Source organism: Megachile rotundata, chromosome 1, assembly GCF_050947335.1.
Source record: "Megachile rotundata isolate GNS110a chromosome 1, iyMegRotu1, whole genome shotgun sequence".
NCBI classification, from domain to species: domain Eukaryota; kingdom Metazoa; phylum Arthropoda; class Insecta; order Hymenoptera; family Megachilidae; genus Megachile; species Megachile rotundata.
The window spans coordinates 24,157,505-24,181,418 of record NC_134983.1 but is presented as its reverse complement, the minus strand read 5'-3'; the positions used below and the strand labels follow the sequence as shown (position 1 = coordinate 24,181,418).

The 23,914-nt window shown below is 38.1% G+C and overlaps 1 protein-coding gene across 6 annotated transcripts in view; it reads left to right on the top strand.

The window, feature by feature from the left end:
- LOC100875666 (uncharacterized) overlaps window positions 1-23,914 on the top strand; it is a 90,311-nt gene that overhangs the window by 22,438 nt on the left and 43,959 nt on the right. For 5 of the 6 annotated variants that reach the window (XM_076538703.1, XM_076538688.1, XM_076538691.1 and 2 more), the window contains one exon: window positions 11,754-11,819. The gene's annotated coding sequence lies outside the window, so the exon portion shown is untranslated. Of the gene's footprint in view, window positions 1-10,643; window positions 10,779-11,753; window positions 11,820-23,914 lie in introns of those variants that run through there. The other variant, XM_076538694.1, reaches the window with a different exon arrangement.

Sequence of the window (23,914 nt, the reverse complement as noted above, 5' to 3'; positions counted from 1 at the left end):
CGTTCCTAACCGTGTGCTCGTTATCAATGCGTATGGCTGTCAAATAGATTTGGCGGATCGTGCACGTTCGAGCAGAGCATTGAAACGAGAGTGTATGAAATCTTTATTGCCAGCCGTGAGGCAATAAATGATACATGCTTCGTGACGGAAATTATCTTCGATCGTGAGTTACGTGTGTGTCCTGCAAATGTTCGGTCATTCTGATCAACTGACCAAGAATATTTTTCTTCACCTCTTTTCGTTTCAATTTTATCGAGACTTGTTGGCTACTTTGTCAGCACAAGAATCAGAAATAATTTTTATTCGAAAATGTCTTTCATTTGCACATTGTTTTTATTGCAGAATGTCTTTTTCTGTAAAACGTTCACGATGTTGAAATAAGTGACGGTTAAGCTTGTTTAATAAAAGTTTAAACTTCTTTATGTCACTTCAACGATATTGATTATTTATGAAACGAAGTAACTGGTAAATTTTATCTTTGTGAAGTCTCACTCTGTTCTCAAAATTCTCTTCAAGCTGTCATCATAAATATTTTTATGTGGACATCATATTGAATTAATGTTTATTCTGAAAAGAAGATAAAAATGTTGCAAAACAAGGATGCCAATAATTGAATTCAACAAACCTTCAATTTAATTTAAATAAATGAATCAATGTGAAATTATCAAACAAAACCGTGTCAAGGTTTGCTACAGATGAAGTTGTTTTTAAATGACAATATAAAGTTTAAAGAAAGTTTACCAAAACGAAGGTGTTAATGTTAATTCATCGATTTTAGGAAGGTGATTAGGATTAGCTCACAGAACACACATAAAAGACAGGTCAAATCGTGCTCAACTCACGTTCTCACGTGTGCTAACATTTACACAAAGCATTTATTTTTCTGCTCCATTAGTGGCACGATTAGTTCACACGAAATTGTTACCAAAGAACACCAACCACATCCTATTTAAATACCTTCTAAAAATTCTCGCGGTCCTTTTCATCGGTAGAGTCTAACTCGGTTCACACGAAATGGGTCCAATTTAATCGTGTTCTCGTTCCATTAACGCGATTAGGTTTGGTTCAGAAACAAAGCTCGTAAAGTTTCTGTTTGGCTGCTCTCTTTTAAGCAAATTGATCTAAAGAAATTTGTATAGTTATGATTGTTAAGGGTTTGTGTAAATATGAATAAACAGAAAATGAGAATTTAGCTGTTTGCAGTGATTTAGATGTTTGAGTAGTTGAAAATTTAGAAATTTAGTGACTTGGAAGCTTGTGACTTGAAGATTTAAATCTAGAAGTTTGCAAATTTTGAAATTTGAAAATGTAGAAATTCAGTGACATGAAAATTTGAAAATTTAAAAATCTAAAACTTATAATCCTAAATAAGTAAATTACTAAATTGGAAAGTCTGCAAAATTTAAAAATTGTTAAAGTCCTAAAAGAAAAGTATTATGTCCATCTTCCTGATGGCATGAACCGTCACATCTGATGACGAGAATCGTCGCCTTTCCATCAAACGACTAAATGATTGGAAATGTGGGATACATCCATAGAAACGCAATCGCGTGTGACCGTCGCACTGGTATTGGTAATATATATTTGTATCTTCAATCTCCTATAGGGCCATTCGTGAGGATTTAAAGTCAATAATCTTGTTACAACTCACTACCGTTCACTTTTAAGAGAACGGTATACATAACTTCTGGTGGTAAGAGACACGATAAACGTTAAGTGTCGGTTTGCACGGTAATTCCTTTGTCCGTAACCATTATGAACGCTCGTTATCGCATTACCTATTGACCTTATGAACAGGTGAAAGATGATTCCTGTGTTCCGCTGTTTCATTCGTATCGAATCCCGCTCCCTTATTAGAAGAATTCAAATAGTTTGTTAGGGTTATCAGTTTCTCCACCGTAAATCGACTTTGTTAAAATAGTCGAATATATTCATTCATATTTCCTCTCGTTCGTGTTTAATATAATTCTCCTAATGGGGGAAAGAATTAAAATAATTTGACCGAGTTGAAAATTTATCTATTATAAACTGCCTAGAAAAAGTTTTTTTATGAAAGTTGAACAGGTAGACATATAATTTAGAAGTTAAAACTGATAGAAACAACAGACCAGTTAAAAATTGTGATTCTCTCGATGTGTATAGCAGTGAAACGTCGAACTCTTTTGGAAACGGAGCTCGTGAATGAATTAAGTATTGACAGAGTAAATGCAGTCGACGATACTTAAAATTTACGACTGTTTTCTTTGCGTTTAGGATGCACAAATCACTCGGTTTGTGTAAGGATCACTCGGTTTCAACTTTTACGGTTGACGACAAACAGGTATATTGCTTGTCTAGTTCCCGTCGGGAGTTCATGGTTTTACGAATCTAAAACTGTGTTTTTAGGTGGCTATAATCTCTCCGTTAATTGCTCATAAATGGTACGCAGGACAATTAATCATCATACTTGAAATACTTTGTTCAACATAGTTACCGACATTCGACAAACACTGTAATTGCTACTCTAATTGACTGGATGACTTTACAAACTATTTTTAAATAAACATTGGAGTACTTAAAAATATAGTTATTACTTCATACTTATCTATAAGGCTATTTTTAAGACATGTTAATTATTACGAACGTATCTTTTAACTAAATCAGATTTTAAGTATTTATAGAATTTAATATTTAAAATAAATTATTAGTGAATTATGTAAATGATAACTTCCCTGTACTTATTAAGAAGCACTTTTATAAAAAAGCAAGTTGTTAAATAAAAAATTAAATCTTGCAATAATTAAAGTGGCAATTAGTAATTTAAAATAAAATTATTTCTGTAAGAAAACATTATTAACTTTTTAATCAACTACATCATAAACACAATTAAACCAAAAATTACTTGTACAATAAAGTTTTTAAACAATTACATAAGTTAATAATTTCAAGGACGACATATCGCAGAACGTATAATTATCAGGAGAAATTATTTTCTGTAGCAGAAGAGGATCGAAGAAAATTAGGATGTGCCAACGCGGATAGGTCAACGGCCATTTTGAAATCCATGATGGCCGCCGTTTTTTCTCTGCGTGGATCAGTCCTGGTCAACGAGGATCCTACCAATAACTTTTCACCATGGCTTTACACGCATGCCTTCCCGACGAACAGCGTTCCTTCACTGCTGTGCCTCCCTTCCACTTCTCTTCGCCCCGCCCGTGTTTCCCCACTACCAATCAGCGCATCGGCGGCCATCATGGAACATGTGCGCGCGCACGCTACACCCGTTGCTCCTTGACGAGGCTACACCTCAGTAGTATGAGACTACACTTGGAAGTTTTAGCTGAATTAATTTATTGTTCAGTTATTTTCATATTGAAAAAATTGATTTTTTTGAACTTCATGCTTGAACTTTCGAGAGAGTTTAATGATTTGAAAAGTATACGGTTTTGGAAAATAAAAATTTAGGAGTTTTTGAAATTTAAAATGATTAAATTGATACAAAATTGCAATGGATATAAATATTATAATATTTGTTAAATTTTCAAAATGTTAAAATCCTTATTATTGCAAAACGGTATAGTAGGCAACTGAAATATCGATTTCAGGAAAGTGTTCTTCAGTAGGTATATTTTGACTTGTACCTACAACTGATAATAGCAAATATTTTTCAGTATTAAATGTCTCTATGTTCAACAATATGGAATACAAATGTTTAACTATAACAAATCGTTTAAAAAATAAGTAGATTAAAAATAAGTAGATTAAACACAGTATCCTGTTTACCGTATCCTGAGAAGTCAATGGCGATGGTAAAACAGGGTAGGTCGTTTTTAACTCTCTATCGATTATATCGCCAACTGAATTACCGACCGTAGAGCCGTTGATGGTTGCAGCAAGTGCCGGCAGCGGTGCTAGTAGATCGCAAATAGATAATCTAATTTAATTGCTAAATTTTATTTATATACTTAGGTATCTTATAGAATATACATCAATAACTTAAAATATTTTGACTGATATTTTTAATCTTCTATTTCTGCAATTATCTTAGCTCTATCGTTTTGATTTGGAGAACGTAACAGAAGAGTCTACACGTTGACGAATCAAATATCCTAGTTATAAGTTTAAAAATAATATTAGAAAGATCTGTTTTAATAATATTAAAAAGTACTGGATTCTAGATATTTTTAAGAACCGGTATCGTGCTGTGTCATGGCTGTTACTTCGCTACCAATCAGCATGCTAAATAACACTGCGTCACGTTTCGTACCATTTCACCCTATTTCATTCTATGGCAGTCTACGTGCTCCTGACGTTCAACTACGTGTTCCCGATGTTTAACTACGTGCACGGGATGAAAAAGCAAAGGCCGAGTCAGCCAGCCGCGGCCATCGATTTCTGGTTACTTTGTGGCGCGCACGCGCATCTAGGGACAAGTCTACACTCGCGATTCCGGATCTCCCATTCCTTCTCTTCCCTAGGCGATCGTCCAACGAACGCGCACGATGCAATTAAACCTCGTATAAAATGAATTGCTTGGGTCTCTATGGTATTCCTAATCAATGATTAGATCTACAGATTAACTCTTGAACATTGCAGTACAGCAGAGTTAGTTGCTAGCTATAAATACTTGTCAAGTGTATAGGATACGTGCACTGAACGGTAGAATATGTAAATGTTTAAATTCTTACATCCACAAATTCCTTAATTTCCAAATTTGATGACTTGACAATTTTTAAATTCTCAAATTCCTAAAAATCGGAACTCTCAAATTTCTAAATTCACAAATCTACCAACTAAAAATTATCAAATACATTCTTTTCTTCCACTGTATGATTTTCCCTAGAAAACCCTTTTCCTCTCTCTCTCTGTGTCTCAGCGTATGAAGATCCATCGTTCCAAAGATTTCGCCTCGTGCTTATTCAAAGCGTGAGGATCCGGTCCCCAACTGGATAACAGTAATCCCCTCCGTTCCTCGACTGTTCCATTATCTGGCCATCTTTATTCACCGTCCCGAGTCGTGCTGGTCGAATAGGAGGGCAGAGATGAGCCGAGAGGGCAAGGGGATAGCTGGAGGAGTTTTATGAACGCGCACAAATCTCCTCATCAGGCTCCCGTAGGATTCAGGATCCCCGTTGGAGGGAGAGCTGGAAATTGTAGGGCGGGTTTCGTCGTTGTTTCTTGTGGGAGGGTTAGGCGGCACACAAATGAGGCAGCTTGATTCCAATTATTCAGTAAATTAAATACGCCGAGGGGTTGGACTTTACGCGCGTTCCCGTGAGCTTCAACGTTACTCCGCAGAAGGGTGGATTTAATAGGATGCCGAACAGCGACGGAGAGAAAGGGTTGAAATTGCACGCCACCGACGCGTTCTACGGGCTTACGAACCAAAAGCCCCTGTTATCTACGGTTAATACCCGTTTTCGGGGGCTGGAGCACTGGATCTGATACATTTTCGGTCGGGGTGCGCTCTCGGTCCACCATTTGGACTTTGTTCGGGGGTTGGTTACGGGCAAGTGGACGTCGGTCGCTTTAGAATTAAATATCAGTCGTCGGGGGTTGAACAGGTATTCGCTGGATGTCCAGTTGATGTTCATACTCAAATATGGGGATCAATCTGCTTTTTTATGTTAGCAGTTAATTTTGGTTTGCAGTTTTGTGTACATTGAGTTACCTGTCGAAATTGAACTCTGTATCGACATGTTTTATTATACGAAGAACAGAGATATAAAATAGGAGTAAAAATTTCCTTATAATTTTTAACTAAGGTCCTAATCTAACCTTACGTAGGATACCAACCCATGTTGAGTTTCCCGGTTTCGCCGCAAGAGGTCTCCAACCCATTCCTAAATGCCCAATTTCAGTCTAACCAAAAGTTTAATTAGTTCCGAAGTAAAGTTTAAATGGTACAATCAATTCGAAATAGAATAGTTAACTATCAAAGCGTACTTAAATCTGAAAGGATTTAAAACAGTTTAACCGAAAACTTTTAAACACCCTTCTTCCGACTATAAATAAGAAAATAACAGGTTCGATCAGTTGGTGCAGAAAATCAATTCTCATTTAAATTTTCGTGTCTCTACCGTTTAACGGTTTCATCCGGCGAGTTTTAACTTGGTCTAACAATATGGCCGTCACGCGAAGCTCAAACCTTCTGGTACCAGCTCGTTAAGAAACGTTTTCAAACGTTTCCCGTAATTCAATTAAAAATCCAATTTCGAATACACGGTCTACGGCAGCAGAGTTTCTGGATCGTCAGCCGGTTTTTAGACTCGAACGACCCGGAGAGTTTGACGTCTCTGTTCGATTATACAGAAGTTTCTCGGATCACCGGTTAGCGGCTTTAATTCGTATTTTCTTTGGGGACTGCGCTTCGCCTTTTACGACCGCGTATTTCTCCTCCCTATCTTACGGTTTCAGACCAGCCGAGTTTTCCCACTCCTCTCTACCCTTCTTTTTCTCATCCCCGCACTACTCGTTCCTTTTTTATTCTTTCTCCTCTTGGGTAGCTTCTTCCTTTTTGGTTCCTCTCGATGGTCGCTCCACCTTCTTATCTCGGAGGCTGATTCTCCATTTTATTCTTCTCTTTACCTTGCAACCACATGCTCAGGTATTCCGATGGAGGAAGGGGTTGAAAACGGCGAATGTGGTCAGAATTTTAAAGAACTTCGGCGTTAGCGGTGAACGATAATTTATTTGTAAATATTTATGGATAGCTAGGGAACGAACATGTTATATGTAAATATACGTATTTACATATCTGTATGTATGTATGATTTATTTACTATGAGAGTTGAAATAATAAGAGAAATTTTACAGTACAAAATAAACAATAAAATAATAAAACAAGATGATAACGCTCGATAAAATGCTTAGAACCTTCTCTCTCTACACCCCCGTTTAAACGGAACAAATCATAGAATAGTATCCATTGACGCACCCAGTTTCCTTCTTACGGAAACCATGGAAAGTCAGTGGAATTGAAAGGGACCGGAAACAAGGCGGGTTCTACAGTTGTAAAATATGATGTAGAAGCGGAGACAAGTCGCGTCCGGAGGGTGTTTACCGTCCTAAGTTTCGACGTAATTGTATTCACGTGGCTTTCGGGCCATCGCGTATCGTCAGGGGGATGCAATGATCGGTGTCGAGGGAGCTTAAGGGTGGGCGGACTTCTATCGACGAAAGAAAGAACTTTATAATCCATAACGTTTCCGGTTTCAACCGACGGAGGCTGAGAAACGAATGCCACCAACGGGAAACTGGGTACTGTGTTCTTTCGGGCGAAGAGGGGTGAAAATGGCAATGGCAGTAAGTCACATCGTACTGTTACAAAATTATGACTTCCATAGCTTGAATATTTTAAAGTAAAACTTTTCAGACGGATTACGATCAATGTCGATTAACTGACACAATTAACAGAGACATAACGTCAAAAGAATTTATGAATCTTTTCGACTAAAAGGTTTTGAGGTTGCTGTCCGTCTAAAAATATTTTAGAGTGCAAAAGGTTAATATTCAAAATGGTTATTGTGCGTTTTATCGAAACGTCTCACGTTACGAAAAAAAAGAAATTTAACCACGGAAACTGTAAAATGAACTTAAACAAAAATTAGGCTTAATTAATAGAAAATTTCTCGGCAAAATTTCTCACGATCAAGGATGCGACTGCTTTTAAGAATGGTTGTCTCAGGGAACGTTCACGAGGATTTCGTTCGTTCTGGCGGTGAGTCGGGCGATAAACACTCAGATTAGCGCTGCCTCTTCCGAGATAGCCTCTCCATCGTGAAATGTCTTGCATTCCAAGGGACACGAGCGCGACACGAAGACACGAACTTGGCACCATCGTATATTCGAAAGAATATCCCCGGTCTTGTACGCTTATATCGGCTGTTATACGCCCACAAGTCGACCTACGTGTACGTGTGAGAGGAGAGAGTGCGTTCTTCTTGCGTTAAAATACGCCTCGAGCAACAGATAAGAGGATATTTCGGTAGGTTGGTCGGGTCACTTGGAACCCGCTTCAAAACTCCTTATTTTTTTCCTCTCGCGATGGCCTCGAACGATTTGCAGTAACCAGTTAACGAAAAAGTCCCTCGATTTAAAAGTTTTTTCTATGTTATGGACCATGTATTGATATTACATCGATATAATATATTTATTATGATTTAGGGATTTCTTTACGAGGTATAGAAGGTTCACTCGTCACAAGAATACGTTTGCCCAAGAAATCTGTTTGACGAACCAGTTAACATGATCTCCGCTTGTAAACATCCGAATAGGTTTACAAATGTTTGACTATTAAAAGGTTAACGAGTTTGTTGACATACGTGTACTACTCTGTACCCTAACGCTTTAACTAATTCATTGACTATCGAGGAGGTTAAGTGGACGTTAGTCAGCTGGATAAACGTTATCCTAATCAAAAGAATCTTCTAAAAATTGCTTTGTACTAAATGATCGATCTCCTGCTTCGTGTAATTAAAACAGTAGTAAAATCTAAGACTGCATCAAACTGTGCCAGATCAGACCGCATCGGAATATGAACATGAACATCAGTAGACGTAAAAAGTATTTAAAAGGAGTATTCTCCGAAACAAATCGGTATCGCAATGATTTTTGAGCAAGAAGCGTACTTAAATACTGGTTGGATAGATGCATAGAGAAACGAGGTAGCAAAATGTTGTCGCAACGTTGACGACCACACACGTGGTAACATTCTCGTCAGCCGTTTTCATAGTTTTATCACCCCGCCGGCCTCTCGGATTTTTCGAATATTCCATCAACGTACGGAAGTCGTATATTACGAGCGGAGAATGTACGCGGTACGAAGGTTGGCGAGCGTGCTTCGCATGCTACCGATTACTTTTTTCTTCGCCCTTTCGTCCTTTCGTACCTCGAGGGGGGTAAACGAGCTATCCGAACAGAGAGAGACGAGCTATCCTTTGTCCTGCCTTTCTCAACTTAAGCCCTACCTTCTTCAACCTCCCTCTCGAACCGGATCCTTCCTTTCCTTTCCCGGTTTTCGTCTACCTGAATTTTAATGTCGAATCGCCGTGCTGCCAGCGGACTTTTTCGCCCCCTCCTTGATCTTGCCTCCTCGCCTCGCTGCCCAAGATGGCTGATCCCAAACTGCTTCTTCCTTCCTTTAATTTCGTATTCAAGAACGCGTGATTTTCTCTCAGCTTTTAGTGGAACGTGGAATATGTTACTAAGCTGTTAAATTGTCATTCTCAATAAGGTCAATTTCTGTATCCAACATCGTCCGACACGAGTGTCGAGTAATTAACTTAAAATAATCGAGGAATTACAGCCCCAGGTGTTGTTTATTAGAATCAATTGATCAAATTATTGGTAGCAATTTGATCACCGAAAATTGCCAAATGTAATTGGAACAAGGATGAATTTTACGAGTAAACCGTTAACCCGAAAGTGGTAGCAATTAGCAGGCCATCGTTCAGGATCCTTTAATCAAACTAAAGCATCCATCTCCGTTTCTGTCCGAGGTCAATTATGATCGTCATTGGGGAAAATAAACAAGAAAAAGAATTTAAGAGAAGAGGATGTTCCTGATCGAGGGGTTTTCTCGTTGGATCTCGAGATAGAGGGTTTCGCTGACTAATCTCGATGGAAAGGGGTTGCTAGAGTAAACGAAAAGAAAGGATCGATATGGAAGAAGGAGACGCCTGGCGTCTCGACGATCCTGTCTCGACGGAATAACGTTCGATTTATGAAGTCAAGCGGAAAGATGATTGCATCCTTCTACGACCTCGCGGCCTCTGAAATTAAATGGCGAAGATCTTTTTGGATAAAGTTGATACGCGCCGGGAAGATGCTCTCTTATCTGAAATCCTGGCTAGGTGATACTGCAGAATTCGATGAGGAAAATTTGCGTTTATAGACTTGCTTTTCAAGAGCATATTGCGAACTGACTGGAGGATTCACTTCAAAGTCGAAGATTAAATTTTTTGTACTTGTGCAGCAGATGAAGGTTTCGTTTTAAATTATGAGTGAGGATATTGGTAACAAACTTGAGGAACATTTTACGATTGAAGGTGGAGTTTAATTAATTAGAAGGGACAAGCAAGCTTGAGTACCTTTGCAAAAAAGTATTTCAAATTTTTATAATAACCAAATTCGAAGTTTATTATATACAGTCTTAAAATTTGTAAATATCTGAATTTCCAGATCAACAAATATCTAAACTTCTAAATTTACAAACATTCATTTCCAAAATTAACAGTTTCCAAAATTGAGAAGTATCGAAATCTTAGAATCCAGAAATGTAGAAATTAATAAAATGTCTGAAATATTATTTTGTTCAAACTGGGGATAAAATCAAATGCTTGCTTTGAAACGTTCCGTCGGCTCTCAAGGAGACATCAGTTCCGCCGGCAAGATCTCCTGAAGAGCATAGGAACCGTGTTCAATGCTCGAAGGTCGAGCGAACAATCGAAACGGGCCCAAATGTCGAGCAAATTTTTTCCTCATCTCCGCAGAGGGTTCTCCTTCCGTCAATACTCCAATTTTTTTCTATCGTAGAGCATTAACCGGGACTAATAGAGATCCAAGGCCGTGTCGTAACGATCTCCCTTGTATCCTTCGATTTTTTTTTCTCTTCCGCACTGCATACCCTTGGGTACGTTTGTTCAGTTTTCGTTTCGTCGTCGTGGCGAGCTGACGCGATTTAGAATTTATTCGGGGAAACATGGTTGAATAAAAGATTCGAATCGAGTGTTTTATCCGACGGAACGCGGCGCCATTTTATTTTGATGCGGCTCGGAGACAGGAAAATGGAGTCAGAGGTAACTTGCAAGCGCAGTTTTGTCTTTTTGGAATTAATTATCGATGTAAAGTAATGTGTATCTTGTGTACGACGACAATTTCGAACAATTATAGTTTTTAATTGAAGTTTATACATATTGGTATCTAGTTTGAAACTGGCACTTAAATTTTCGGTGACTCAGTTACTAAATCTCACTGACTAAATTTGCTCAGACAGTTTAAAAATTTCTTAAACTGTTTGGACAGTTTCAAAATTATTGATCGAGAGTGAACATTAAGGATTGTTTTATTATCCGGTTAAAAATCGTAGTTTTTATAGGAATTTTGTGACATAATGCGCGGCCGACGGCAAATGAGAGATGCGGTCTAATCGTGTAAAAGATAACAGACAAATTAACATATTCGAAATTAATGAGAAATTAACATATCTGAAAAAAATTTCTGAAAGGTTTTTTTCGTTTCCCAGTACGCCGTATAACCTCACATTTTAATTTGTTGTTCTTAAGTGTATTTTGTAGATACGATAGCACTCGATGTTTCATTCGTATTAATTATCTCTTTTTGTATTTTATTAACATACATCTTAGCGCATTATCTTATTATTAACATCTTATTCAATCTTCAGTCTTGTAAAAGTTAATTACCAAGTTATTTTCTCTTTGAGATACAAAAACGATAGGCAGATAATTTTTGGAAAAATTAATGAATCTTTTATTACTTTTGGTTAAAAAATAAATATTCAACAATAAAATGAGATAGGTCGAATAGAATGTGTAGTTTATTATACATTGAGAAAACATAGTTTAAAAGAAAACAGTGAAGTTGAAAGAAAATGAAAGGAAATATCTTGTGTTTGTAGACTTAGAATGTGATGGCTGCGATTTAGTCGATGGTTTCATACGTTAACCGACCAAGTGCATTTTTGTTCAACTCTTAATTTTACCCTTTAGCTACTATTTGAGTAAGGAATTTAATTTGTCATATTTTTTGTCCAGGTTTCCCCATGTGGCGAAGAAGAGTTATCGCTGTTCGTTCACCGCCCCATCTACGGTCCATCAAAGGTAAATATGTACGATAAGTAATTTACAACTGGAGCATAGAAACTGGCTGCTTCTTTAATTGCGCAAAAACTGTGATCAGAGGTTCTCCGCATTAATACGAGGTTAGGATAGAGCTTCATATCGGAACGGCGCTGCTCATTAAACGCAAATTTGTCGACGTCGTTTCTCGTAAATCTGTTTCGACGTAAACGCACTGCTCGACTGACCCGTGCATTACGTCTTTCGAATGATTAATACTTGTATCGTAAAATTCTAGAAGCACGCTCGCGCGACGACAATGTTTGCTGCTGCTTAGCGACTAGCCGACGGGACGCCATTTTCTACAATATTGTATTTCTCGACTCTTTCGGACAAGTATTTCGGTGTTCTTCAATTAGTGGTATACTATCAAACTGCCAATTTGATATTTCAAGAAAAGATATTCAACTTTGTTCGAATACGAAATCCACACGTAAATGTTATCAGGTTCAAAAGTGCCTTGGTACCAAGCTCGTCTCCAAAAATCCAAACTGTATATTTCGTAGGATCTAAATTTGCATCAGTATTTGTTAGAATAACAGCGAGATTCATTTCCACTGTATTAATTTAGTCGAGAGGAAGATTTGTTCCATTCGGAGTTAGGAGGGGAACCAAACAGGTCCACGAAATGGAGCACATGTGCCTAGCCGTAAATTTGCAGAGGGCACACCTTCAAGGGTTTAGGGCTTGAAATAAGGGCTGCCCTGGAATTATGGTATTAGTCAGTACGTTAGGTTCGTAGCTGGCGTCAGGTTGTGTTTCGTGTGCTTTCTTCTTCTACATTTTCTCGCTACGTTCTGTAAACGGGACGCGATTGTAAATAAACTTTTAGTGGTTCTTTGACGGTGTTTTCTCGGGAACGTGTTTCTGTTCTTCGATTAAACAGATTTCGAACCAAGTACAACTACCAAACGATGTTCGACGATGGAGATACTGGTAACGAAGGTAAAAAACACCTCTCGTCCGATTTTACTCAAAATATGTAATTTGCAGTCAGAAATTTTAAACTGCTAAGTAGTCAGCAGTTTTAGGGTGCAGTTAGTCAGAAGTTATACTATGTATTACAGAATAAATAGATAACATGAAATTTGTGTTCCATTGTACAAAATTGTACACATATTATAATTGTCAATGACAATTATAACTTGGACACTCTGTATATCGATTGATATTTGCAATCAATACTGTTGGTGCATGTAACTAACATTACTATAATAATTACTTTACTATAATGAGTAAAGTAATTACACAAACATCTTTCACTACTTCTACCAATACAACAGAAGTTCAAAATTAAATTATCTTAAATATATTACATCCCTCTTGGTGATTTGAAAGTACGAAATATAGCGTTCTCGAACGCGGCTCACAGAGCCGTCCACGTTTCGCGAAAGCCGTAGTGCAGGCGATATATCAAAGGGAAAACGGCAAGGGACGAGGCGAAGCTAGAACAGCGGTCAGAAAAGGAACATTGCCGTGGAATCAGGACGAAGGTCGACGTCGAGCAATAGTTGGAAGAAAGGGTTTCTTCTCGGACCCGACGCAGCGAGATTTTATATGAGTTTCGGGATTTGAAATGAGGATTTACGGGCGGGCCGCGAAAGCGAGAAGGAAACACTGTTCCAAATAAGACATCCTGGTCTTTTCTTTGCTACGTATCCACCTTGAAGGCAACTCACGTGTCCCAGACACGGGTCCAGGAGAGAAGATCGCGACGGGGAGTCGCGAGACGAAGTTTACGCTAACAAAGTATAATGAAACGTTACAGCGAGGTCGGTAGAAAAAGTTGAGGCCACGAAACACGATTCGAAAGAGGACGGGGGAATATTTCATAAGGATAGTGTATCTTCTTTAGTCTTCCTATCCCATATTCGTAATGTTTAGAAGAAACTGAATATAAATTCTGAATGATAAAAATCCCTTAGATAGCATATATTAATGTGTAAAATGAAGCTTAGAAAGTCTCTTGGGAAACGTGTCTGTGAAGAAAAATGTGTGTAAAAATAGAAGTATTTACATTAGCCAACGATGACCTAATCCGTGGAAGGGTAGGGAGAATACACGAGGGTGGTCCAAACATTCATGATGGCGGATCATGGCCATGGAGAAATACTAATATTAATCCCTGCGGTGCTATCAATAACAGTCCTCAGCTATGAAATAGAGCCAATGAACCATTCCGAGCATTTTCATTCGTTGAAACATTGACCCTTCTTGTTAGAAGGTAGCCTGAGAAGAAAACGTTTCTCTCGTTAACAATTATGGATTATGAGAACTTATGAATTTTAATTAAATCTTAACTCGCTTCGTTAGGATTTCTTTTCATCCACAAAATTTAATCCGTTATAAATGAACAATAAAACGGTCCAATAATTTTGTATCATTCATTTCGACAAATCAGCTGAGTCAGAAATGACTGTAATTTAATAATCTTTTTATTTACCCTTATTCTAGTTTCAGTACCTTTATGTTATTTTTAATTTTACCTTTAATATTTTTATTACACTTATTCGCTTATAAGATAAAGTTTGGCCATTACCAATAATAAGTATCTCCTAAGTCGACCAAAGTCACAAAAGGCGCTTATGTTCGTCCATTTTGACGGAAACAGAAATCAGGAGCAAGGAATTTCTCGTGCAGGTTCTTGCATGCGCCGTCGAGAGGAAGAAGAGTATCGTCGCGGAGCATCGCCAGCCGTTATTTACGGCCGCGTGCACGCGCGTAAGACGTTCGTTTTATAAGGCGATAAAAGGCGAGGCTCGAGCTGCGTCGTCGTCACCGCGTGAGAAAGGGTGCAGCTTTGCTGAAAGTGGACCGAAACACGCGAACCGAGCAGATACGCGCGTTGAAAACGTATTCGTCGCGCGTATTCGCGCTTTATTCTCTTTTCGCAGTTTAGACCAGATTTTATCTCATCAACGACTATCGTAAAACTATTAACCAATTAACCACAAGTTTCGCAATCAACGAGTACTCGTTGAGCATAAATTAAATGTTCTTTTATAATTTTTATGAATAAGATCGAGCAAAACGAGGAGGAAAATTCTTATATCTTCAAATCTCTAGATTCGGATGTTCATAGATTCTCTAATCTCAGAATCCCTATTTTTCAAAGTCTCCAAATCATCTTCAAACTCATGATTTCTCGAATTTCCAAATTTACCAAAATATATGATGATAGAAAAATTTGTATATGTTCTACCTTTGACGTGTGTGTTGTACGTTTATTAACATTGCTTCTGAATTCTAAACCTCCCTTAATTTTTAGTGATCTGACCTCGATTCTGCTGAACTCTAGATTTTTCCTAGAATAAACTCACTTTTCTCCTGTTTCCCAATCGGTTCCCAAGCAAAATGAAGAAACTAATAGCAGTTTGCAATAACGGATGTAACAATGATTCTCCGAAAGTCAGACGATACTTGGCATTCTCCTTGCGAGCCGAAGGAAAATGCAATTTGCGCGGTACGCGAAACCGGGATTTCATACAATCGCGCACACGTTCGCTCGTAAATATCGGAAGGCAGCGAGCGGCCAGAACATTTTTTTCCCGGGCCGGTTTTACGATGCAACGCATGCAACAAATCAGTAGGTTTTGCAATTCTGCAGCCGCCGCGATTTATCCTAACTCTACGCTCCTGTCGATCACGTCAGTTTTAGCATGGAATACGTTTTACCCGAGATTTGACGTTCAAAAATGTTGAGAAGTCAGCAATTGGTACATCCGAGCAATACGTCAGTTCGTTGTTCGTAGTGAGATGGTACAAACGAAGAGAACATTTTCGCAAATAACTATTAGGTAAATGGTAGGCACAATTTATGGATATACACGTCAGATTTACTTCGGTAAAACTGTCGAGTTGTTTGCTCTGTTCTTCTCGATGTCATACTTCAGTTCGAGCGTTTCTGGAACAAAAATCGTCGTTACGATCGGTCTTATGTTCGCGTTATTGCATTATGGGTTGTTTGCAACGCGGATGAATACGATGCGTCATATCGCTGGAGGCTCTCGGATTAATTTAATGAATCCAGCATCAAGGAGGGAAGAAGATACGACTGGCTATAAATAAAGAGTGTCAGCTTATCACGGGCACTTTCGAACCGCCACGATGATATTACGATCTTTTCTTGTGTATCGCGGATGATTTAGGGGTAAACAAACGTTAGGCTTCATCGTTGATCCCGTCTCTTCTTGTCATTCGTCATCGGAATATTGCTGTTTATGGTGTTACCGAGTAATTACGTTTATGGTAAACTGGTAGGGAATCTAGAATTTCTGGTTGTATTAAGAATCTATACGTTGATAATAATATTGAATAATTCCTCTTGTTTAATTCTTTTACCATTTTGCATCAGAGTTAGTTAAAAAGTAATACAGTCTATGATTAACGATTGTAAGGGGAGCTGCTCATGATTAATGATCGTGATCACAATAATTATAATTAATAATTACGAGTACATAATTTAACAATCATGTTTATTGAACAGCTGGATCAATGAAGGTAAATGATATAATAAAATGTAAATGTAGCACTTTTATTAATACTGGGATTTATTAACTATAAACTTAAATGCAATATCACTATAAAATACAGAATACAGAGTACAGAATATAAGACATAAAATATAGAACATCAAATGAATGTATCAATTGAATTTCTTCAGGTATGTCGTTTTAGAACATGTTAATCTATGCATCATTGAAAATAATTTGCCGACGCTCGCCGTCGTTACGCGCCCAGACTGAGTCGACAAACACGTTTCAGCAAACTTGGAAAATTTACGTGCATTTAGAAGACAGCAAGATGGCGGGCGAGCATTAAGGGCGCCCTTAATGAGGAAAGTTTTCATTACGCGAAGCATTTAAAATTAAGGCGGTCTGTAGCTTGTTTCAGCGCAGTTTCATATCCTTAGGGGGTATTCTCGCTAAATTATCTGGCGCCAAATTTTCTTATTCAGTCAGCATCTTCTCTTTTTTACCATATTAATATCTGAGCTTCAGTCGAAAGTGTAACTGGTTTAAGCTTAAAAATATAGTTTCGAGAAAGGCAAAGAACTGCCATGTTCCTGTACAAAAGGTTAAACGAAATGGAGGATGCTGGTGGAATTTCATTTGCAGACGAAAAGGTCCCACGCGAAGGGGAACTCGTGAGCAACATTCTTGGTATTCCGTGTACCCGTCTACTCGGAATACCGTGGGGTATCGTTGCTACATTCACGCCGACGTCTCGACTGCCAGCCACATTTATTTTTCACATCTACGTTGCTCGTCCCGTTTCCTGTCAGATACGAACTTACTTACTTTGGACAGATACGATCTTATTAAGGGATACCCTTTTAACCGCAAGCAATTTCCACTGGGAATTACTTACCGATCTTATCAATTGTTGCCTGTTTAATATTCCGATTTCCACGCTTATCGAGTCTTTCGTTAGGGAGCAATATCAGTTTCAATTAATTTAATTTATTCTTTTGACGGTGTTCGATTGCTCCTACTCAATGTAAGATAAAAAACCTCTGAAAATGTGAAAGGAACGTTCTTCTCCTATCTGCTTTTCCATTCATACTTCTCAGCAATTGTGACCTCTAATTTCATTTTCCATTTTGTAACTAAAAAAATGTTTCGAAGAACGAAAGAATATTTCACTGTATTTATGACAACAAAATTTTAAATCGTACATCGAATATATTTCTCCTGAATTATGTCAACCTCGAAACTTCTAGCTTCAGAATGACATTAGAACCTGCTGCCACGTAAGTGTTAATAGGATGACATTCACGAATAAACAAGCATCGATCGTAGAGATAACAAGTTAGTGAATCTATAAACCGCTCCTTTTTATACGTTTCAACATCGTTGTCGAAAAAGTGAAACCTTTTAACGATCGACTCATAACTCCCGCAAAAAAAGAATCAATATTACGTGACAATACGTAAAGGTCTGAACATTCGTCCAGATACAAAATGACGATAAAAGTGAAATCACATCGGAAAAATGAGCAGCTGCGTTTTGCCGGGAAACGATACAATTTCCAGTCGAGTAGACGGTTTTTAAAGTCATCTCATGTCGGAGGTTTTTCCCGTTGTACGAGCGGATACTTTCTAGCAAGTTGGCAGGGCTGAAAGAGGGATGATGGTCGCAGGGGTGGTACGCCGCTATTGATCCATTCTGGGAAGAACACTCGAGGGGTGGAGCTGTGTCAGGGGTCGCAGAGGGTTGTTTTAACCTCCTCCGGCAGCAGGAGCCAGACGATTGGTCGAATCGAGGGAAAGATGGCCGTCTGGCGCACGTACCGGAAACGTGACCGCCTTGCGTACCTCGTTCCACGGCTTTTCTTTGGCTTTTCTTCGTTCTTCCTACTTGTTCGTTTTTCTTGCAGGCCCTTGGGCTAGCTGCAAACCCTTGCACACCCTCCTTTCGGCTTTTTTGCGAAATTTATTACGGCGATATATTCGCATCCATTAGATAGCTAGGTTAGCCTGCATCCTTCTTTACCTTCTTTTTTCTCTCGAAACCTTCTTCTACCTTGAACGGTGTAATCAATTACTTTGCCTGGATTCAGAGTGCATCGTTTTCGTATCCGTTAGATGCAATGGGATTTTGCTGTTGGAACAATGGTGCTTTGGGTTTATTCGTTTAACTTTAGTTTAGTTTATTGGTTTTCTTCGTTATAAAGATGGCGCTTGAGTCACGTGCGGTCTCTTCTGCCAAGAACTGTATCATCCACTCGTTTAAAAAAAAAAAACAAGTGCAGTGGAGTTGGCAATGCTTTGGATGGGTGGAAAATTTATATTTCTACGGTTTTCGCTATATTTTTGCAATCATAAAACCTGATTTTTAATATGCGTGTTCGTTTGGTACATTCGTGAAAGATTGATTTAAAATGTTTATCTCGGTGACATTTTTACTGTTTTTATCCCACGTATATTTAACTAAAGTATGCTACCGTCATGAATCATCTTGTCATCATTGATGATATGAATTTTAAGTGACAATTTTATATACACACTTGACACACTTTATTTCTTCGTCAAAATTATACATGTATCTTAAGTTTCACTAGTTTCCTTGATAGACCATAATAACGAAATATTAGAAAAGGTACAAGCACTCTCTGGATTCTTAACTTTATATTGCAATGTTAATGATGGGTTAGAAACGTACTAGTATCGCACAGATTGCCAACAAATCTAGACTGCAATGGTAGATAAGAAGAAAGTTTACTCTCGAAATTCCTAATAAATCTAAACTGCAATGCGAGCGAAAGATAAGGAAAACTTTCCTAGGGATCCGCCGGCTAGATAAGCGCATCAGCAATAAACAGCGAAAGTTGGAATGAACTTCAGTAAGGAATCCATAGATCCCGCGTTTGCAATTCTCGATTATTTCGAAAAATCGACGAGTCAAAGAAATAAGGATGAAGCGCGAAGCAAAGATCGGGAGAAACAAAAGCAAGAAACGTTTAATTCGTTTTAATTATTCGCTGGAATCCAGTCGTGTATGGGAGGTGGTGAAAGGGTAAAGGGTTCGAGGAGGTTGTTCGCAAAGCAGAAAGGAAGGAGAAACTCGGAGGTTGAGATGCTGCTTTGGCCTTTGGGGGCCGCGGTCGATACCGCGTCTCCCCGAGGAAAGCAGTGTTGCCAACTGGCTTCCCTGGAATTTGCACTTTCTTAGCCAGCTCAGCCTTCGAAGTCTACCATCTAGCTAAAAATTCCTATCTCAAATCCGATGCACTCGAGTTACTTCTTGCAATATTACTTCATATTTTTTATGAATCGTGTTACAGAGATTTGTAAAAATGCCTCGCCGGTAAACACGGTAATAACAATCGTAGCGTATTGAAATTTTATTTTATAATTGTCGGGTTGCAACCGTCTGGTACTGGAACGCAATAAATCATAGCAGTGCGTCAAAGGTAACGATTCAAGGTAAAATTACACGTATATTCGAGTGAGCTCGTTTATGGAATCTTTGAACTGTGTATTAAGATGAAGAGCAAAAAATAAAGAAAAGGAAAGAAAAACGCCTCATCGCGGCAAATCCAAGGTGAAACATCGTTTCGACGGAGGTAAACATTCGGGGTAAGGGTTGCGTTTTTCAGCTGGATTTTTTGCATAACCTCGAAAAGGGAAATAACAGCGAAAGGGAAAACGCATTAGTCGAAGGTTTACGAGGTCATCGTGGCATCGTTCGGCTGCGGAACGAGCCGTTTCGAATTGTACTCGAAAATACCTATGCAGATTATGGCTTTTCGAAACGTCTCTCTTGTCGAAATTGAGGGTCAAATCCTTCGCCGAAGGTCGGGGCCGGAGATTAAAAAGTTTTACAATTTTGGAGCTTTGGAGTTTGAGAATTGGGGGTTTGGAAAGTTAAAAATTTAGGAAATTGAAAGTTGGCAGATTTGGGAGTTTTGGAATTTTGAGATTTGCGAATCTGGAGATTTATAAGGTGGAGAAATTAGGTATTGATTTGGAAATTTGGTAATTTGAAGACTTGAGAATTTGGTGACTTCGAAATTTGGTATTTGAGTGATCATGTGTTTCACACACGATTAGAAAGTTTTGGAATTTGAAATCTAAAAATTTGTAGACTTAAAAATTTAGAAATTTGCAGACTGAGGATCTAATCTATTAGCGCAGATACAAAAACAAAAGAATAATAAACAGAAAAATATTTCGCATCACTTTAAACTGGCATCAATCCATAAAGAATTGATCTGAACCGTTCCTCATAAATAATTTATTACTGCCCGCTACACTTAGCAAAATTTAAAATACATTAAAAAATCGAAATTAATGCATATTTCTTTTTCACGCTAAAAAGGGTCATCAAATAAAAAAAAGCAGTGATCGCTCAATTATGTCAAGAAAAAAGACATAGTCGTCTCAATGTCGATCGTTCGTGTGTTTTATGTTTATTATTTTATAGCGACATAATCTGCGATCGGTTAGGTTTAAATAGACGGCCACCGCGTTTAAATAACGCCGTTCAGCAGGTTTGTAAAATCACGATTTATCGTTGACCATCGTTCGTCAAAAGTGCCATTCAAATACAAAGTCCGAGGCTGTTCGACGGGCCAATAAATTTATAACCATAGAAACGAAAGCATAAAACCATGGCGTCTGCAACGGGTATACCGGTACCTTTGAGAAATGTTATAAAGTATTCGTGTTCCGTAAACGTTTCTCATTATGAATTCATTGTAAACTAAGAAGCGTTAAAGGTAGATCACATCTGAAAGTATAATTTTCTTCTTGAGAAGGAGTCGATTCAATCATAAAAACAAAAATGTAGATGAGGCTTTTTTACCAAGTTCTATATTTTTCAATCGTTTCTTCGTCTACCTATGACTTAAACTGCAATATCACATAAATTATTTATCGAATAGCATTACGCTGTCTGCATGCAGAATATGGAAAAAGCAATTATATTTCTCATTGATACATTGCTTCAGCGTTTTGTATCGAGGTTAGTCATTAAATTATTGGTAGCTGTAGAACTGGTATAGTTCTTTCGTTAATATTACAAAATTATACGGTAATTCTTTTATAGTAATTTTGATTAAGATTAGTTGAAAATCGTTTGCGTCGTCTCAAGTTCGGTGCTCGATCGTTTCCGGCAGCTTAGCTAAAAACTATAACATATTTCTGTATCGGAAGAGTAAAAAGGGAAGGTTACGGTAAAAGCACGTGGTCTAGCTCGTTCACTCTCAATTTCAATGTGTTTTTATTGCGCCTCTTAAATTCGCATTTATGAGCTCTTATGTTCTGGCCGGCCCTCTCCGTGCACACGAGTGGACCGTGTTAACGTTTCCTTGTGTGCCGAAGACAAATCGTTCGGCGTGAAGTTAAACAGACGATAATTGTGACGGATATCCCGCAACAATCGTAACCGTAAATATTTTAATGAGCAAACGGCGGGCACCGAGTTGCACCCGTCACGCGTCACGATCTGCCGGCATCCGATCGCGTTACTTAACGTCCATTGCTCTTCGTTTTCCTCTTTTTTATTTTCTTCGTTGCTCTTCATTCTCCTCTGCTCTATATTCATCATTTTTCTAATCTTCATTTTCTCCATTGTCTTTACTCTTCTAATCTCTTAATCTTCTTCAGTTTCTTATCCTCTAACTTAAACTTGTGAACTCCTTGTTCATAGTAATATAAAAATTGAATAGTTAAAATCAATGCTTCGGTTTCAATTTCCTCAAGACTCTAGAGGCAAAAAACAGTGTGATAAGAGAACTCTACTTTTTGTTAGTTTTACGCGCTTTTCATACTATTTTACCGCAGTGTTCGTTGTAGACCATGAGCTGACGAAAGAAAATAAACGAGCGGCCATTTCGTGTACTCGAGAGCAGCCTGGAACTTATTAAGATATCGTGGGTTGGACCCAAAATCTCGAGGCTGTCGAGTGAACCAATCGCTGGAATAAACATTAACATCCACTGGTCCTTTCAAAATTCTAATTCTCTCCGGAATTTGATTCTTCTTCAGCGTGTTAATTAAAGTATTTAAGTTCGTTCTAGCGGTCACAGAAGAGGCTATGAATTTGACGCTTTTATCGTTTTTCTTAGATATAATCGCTTAATGCGAATCATAATTCATTTTTGAATTATTTTACTGAGAAGCATACAAGTATTCGTCGGAAAAAAGGGAACTCTTGATGTCAAAAACTTTTATCAAGGTGTCACACAAATTTGACAAGAATGCACAAAATTTTAATCTTTTATAAAATTTTACTAAAAATTCAACAGACAGCTTACAATAAATATTTAATTTCATATTTCAGCTTTAATTATTTATACTGTTGTCTGATTATTCTATAGTCGAACAGTGTATAATAGTGTCGAATTATATTCAAAGTCGTGGATGGAGTTTGAGCGAGACGAGTTTTCAAATGAAGATATTGAGACTGAACGGGTTAAAATGTCGGCGAAACGTTCAAGGCATAAAACTGAGAACGCAACACTGTCGGTTAAAAGAGTCATTACAGGATACTCGGCCAAACAACGTGCACCACCAACCAGAATTTTTGTTTTTGTTTTTTAAACAGACGATCTCCTGCCGATATTTATGTATACGAGTTGCTTCTGCATTTATGTATCTTCTACATTTCTTTCACAATGTTTTCGTCAATGTTGGTTTCCTTAGGATAAAGATTATAATGTAAACTTGAATCTCCGAATTATTAAATTGTTGAATTCCTATGTCTTCGAACTTCTAGACCTTCAAATACCTAGATTAAATCGCTATTTAAGTCCTCATATTGCTATGTCCCCACTTTGAAAGGGTTTAGATTTCCAAATCTCCATCCCCAAATCTTCAGAAAGTTCTCCAAAGATTTGGAACCTGCCAAATTTTCCAAAAGTCCCTAAAAATGAAAGAGTATCGTTCTCGTCTCTTCTCGGTTGCCATACTTTTCCTTGGGACAAGATTTGCCGTTGACTGTACAAAGCGAAATTTGTTCGCGGTCCGATTCACAGCGATACCGATGTCGATTACGATGCCCATGACGACGAACAGCATCGAGGTAATGAACGGTCTCGGTAAAACGCCACGAGAAGGTCGAGTAATTCCACGATGAACAACAACGAATGGTTCAGTCGTGAACGCTAAACGTTTCCAGGAGACCAGCGAGTTCAATCAATGGCCAGATCCTTTGTTTCGTATTTGCGGCCGCTGCCTGAAATGCTGGCAATAGCGAGAGAAATAAAAGCGAATAGTGACTCAATCAAGCTCCGTTCTGCTCAGCAACTTTACTCTTTCTGATCGTAATTAGCTTGATCCTTACTATTTGCGATCATGGAGGTCGCTGGGAACGAGCGTTCATGCTTTTTGCCGTAAACTTTCGTTCTAATCTTAAAATTTACCGAGAACTTTTAGCCATTAAGTCGTTACGTAAGTGATCATTAGTTATATGTACTCGAAATATTTCCCTTTGGTGTACCTGCCAGGTATAATGTATATAAACGTATAAATTTGTGTTTTTTAACGTAGATATACTGTAACATACTTAAGGACTTATTTAATATTTATCCACATTATACATAAGTAAATACATCTCACACCTAAAGTACAT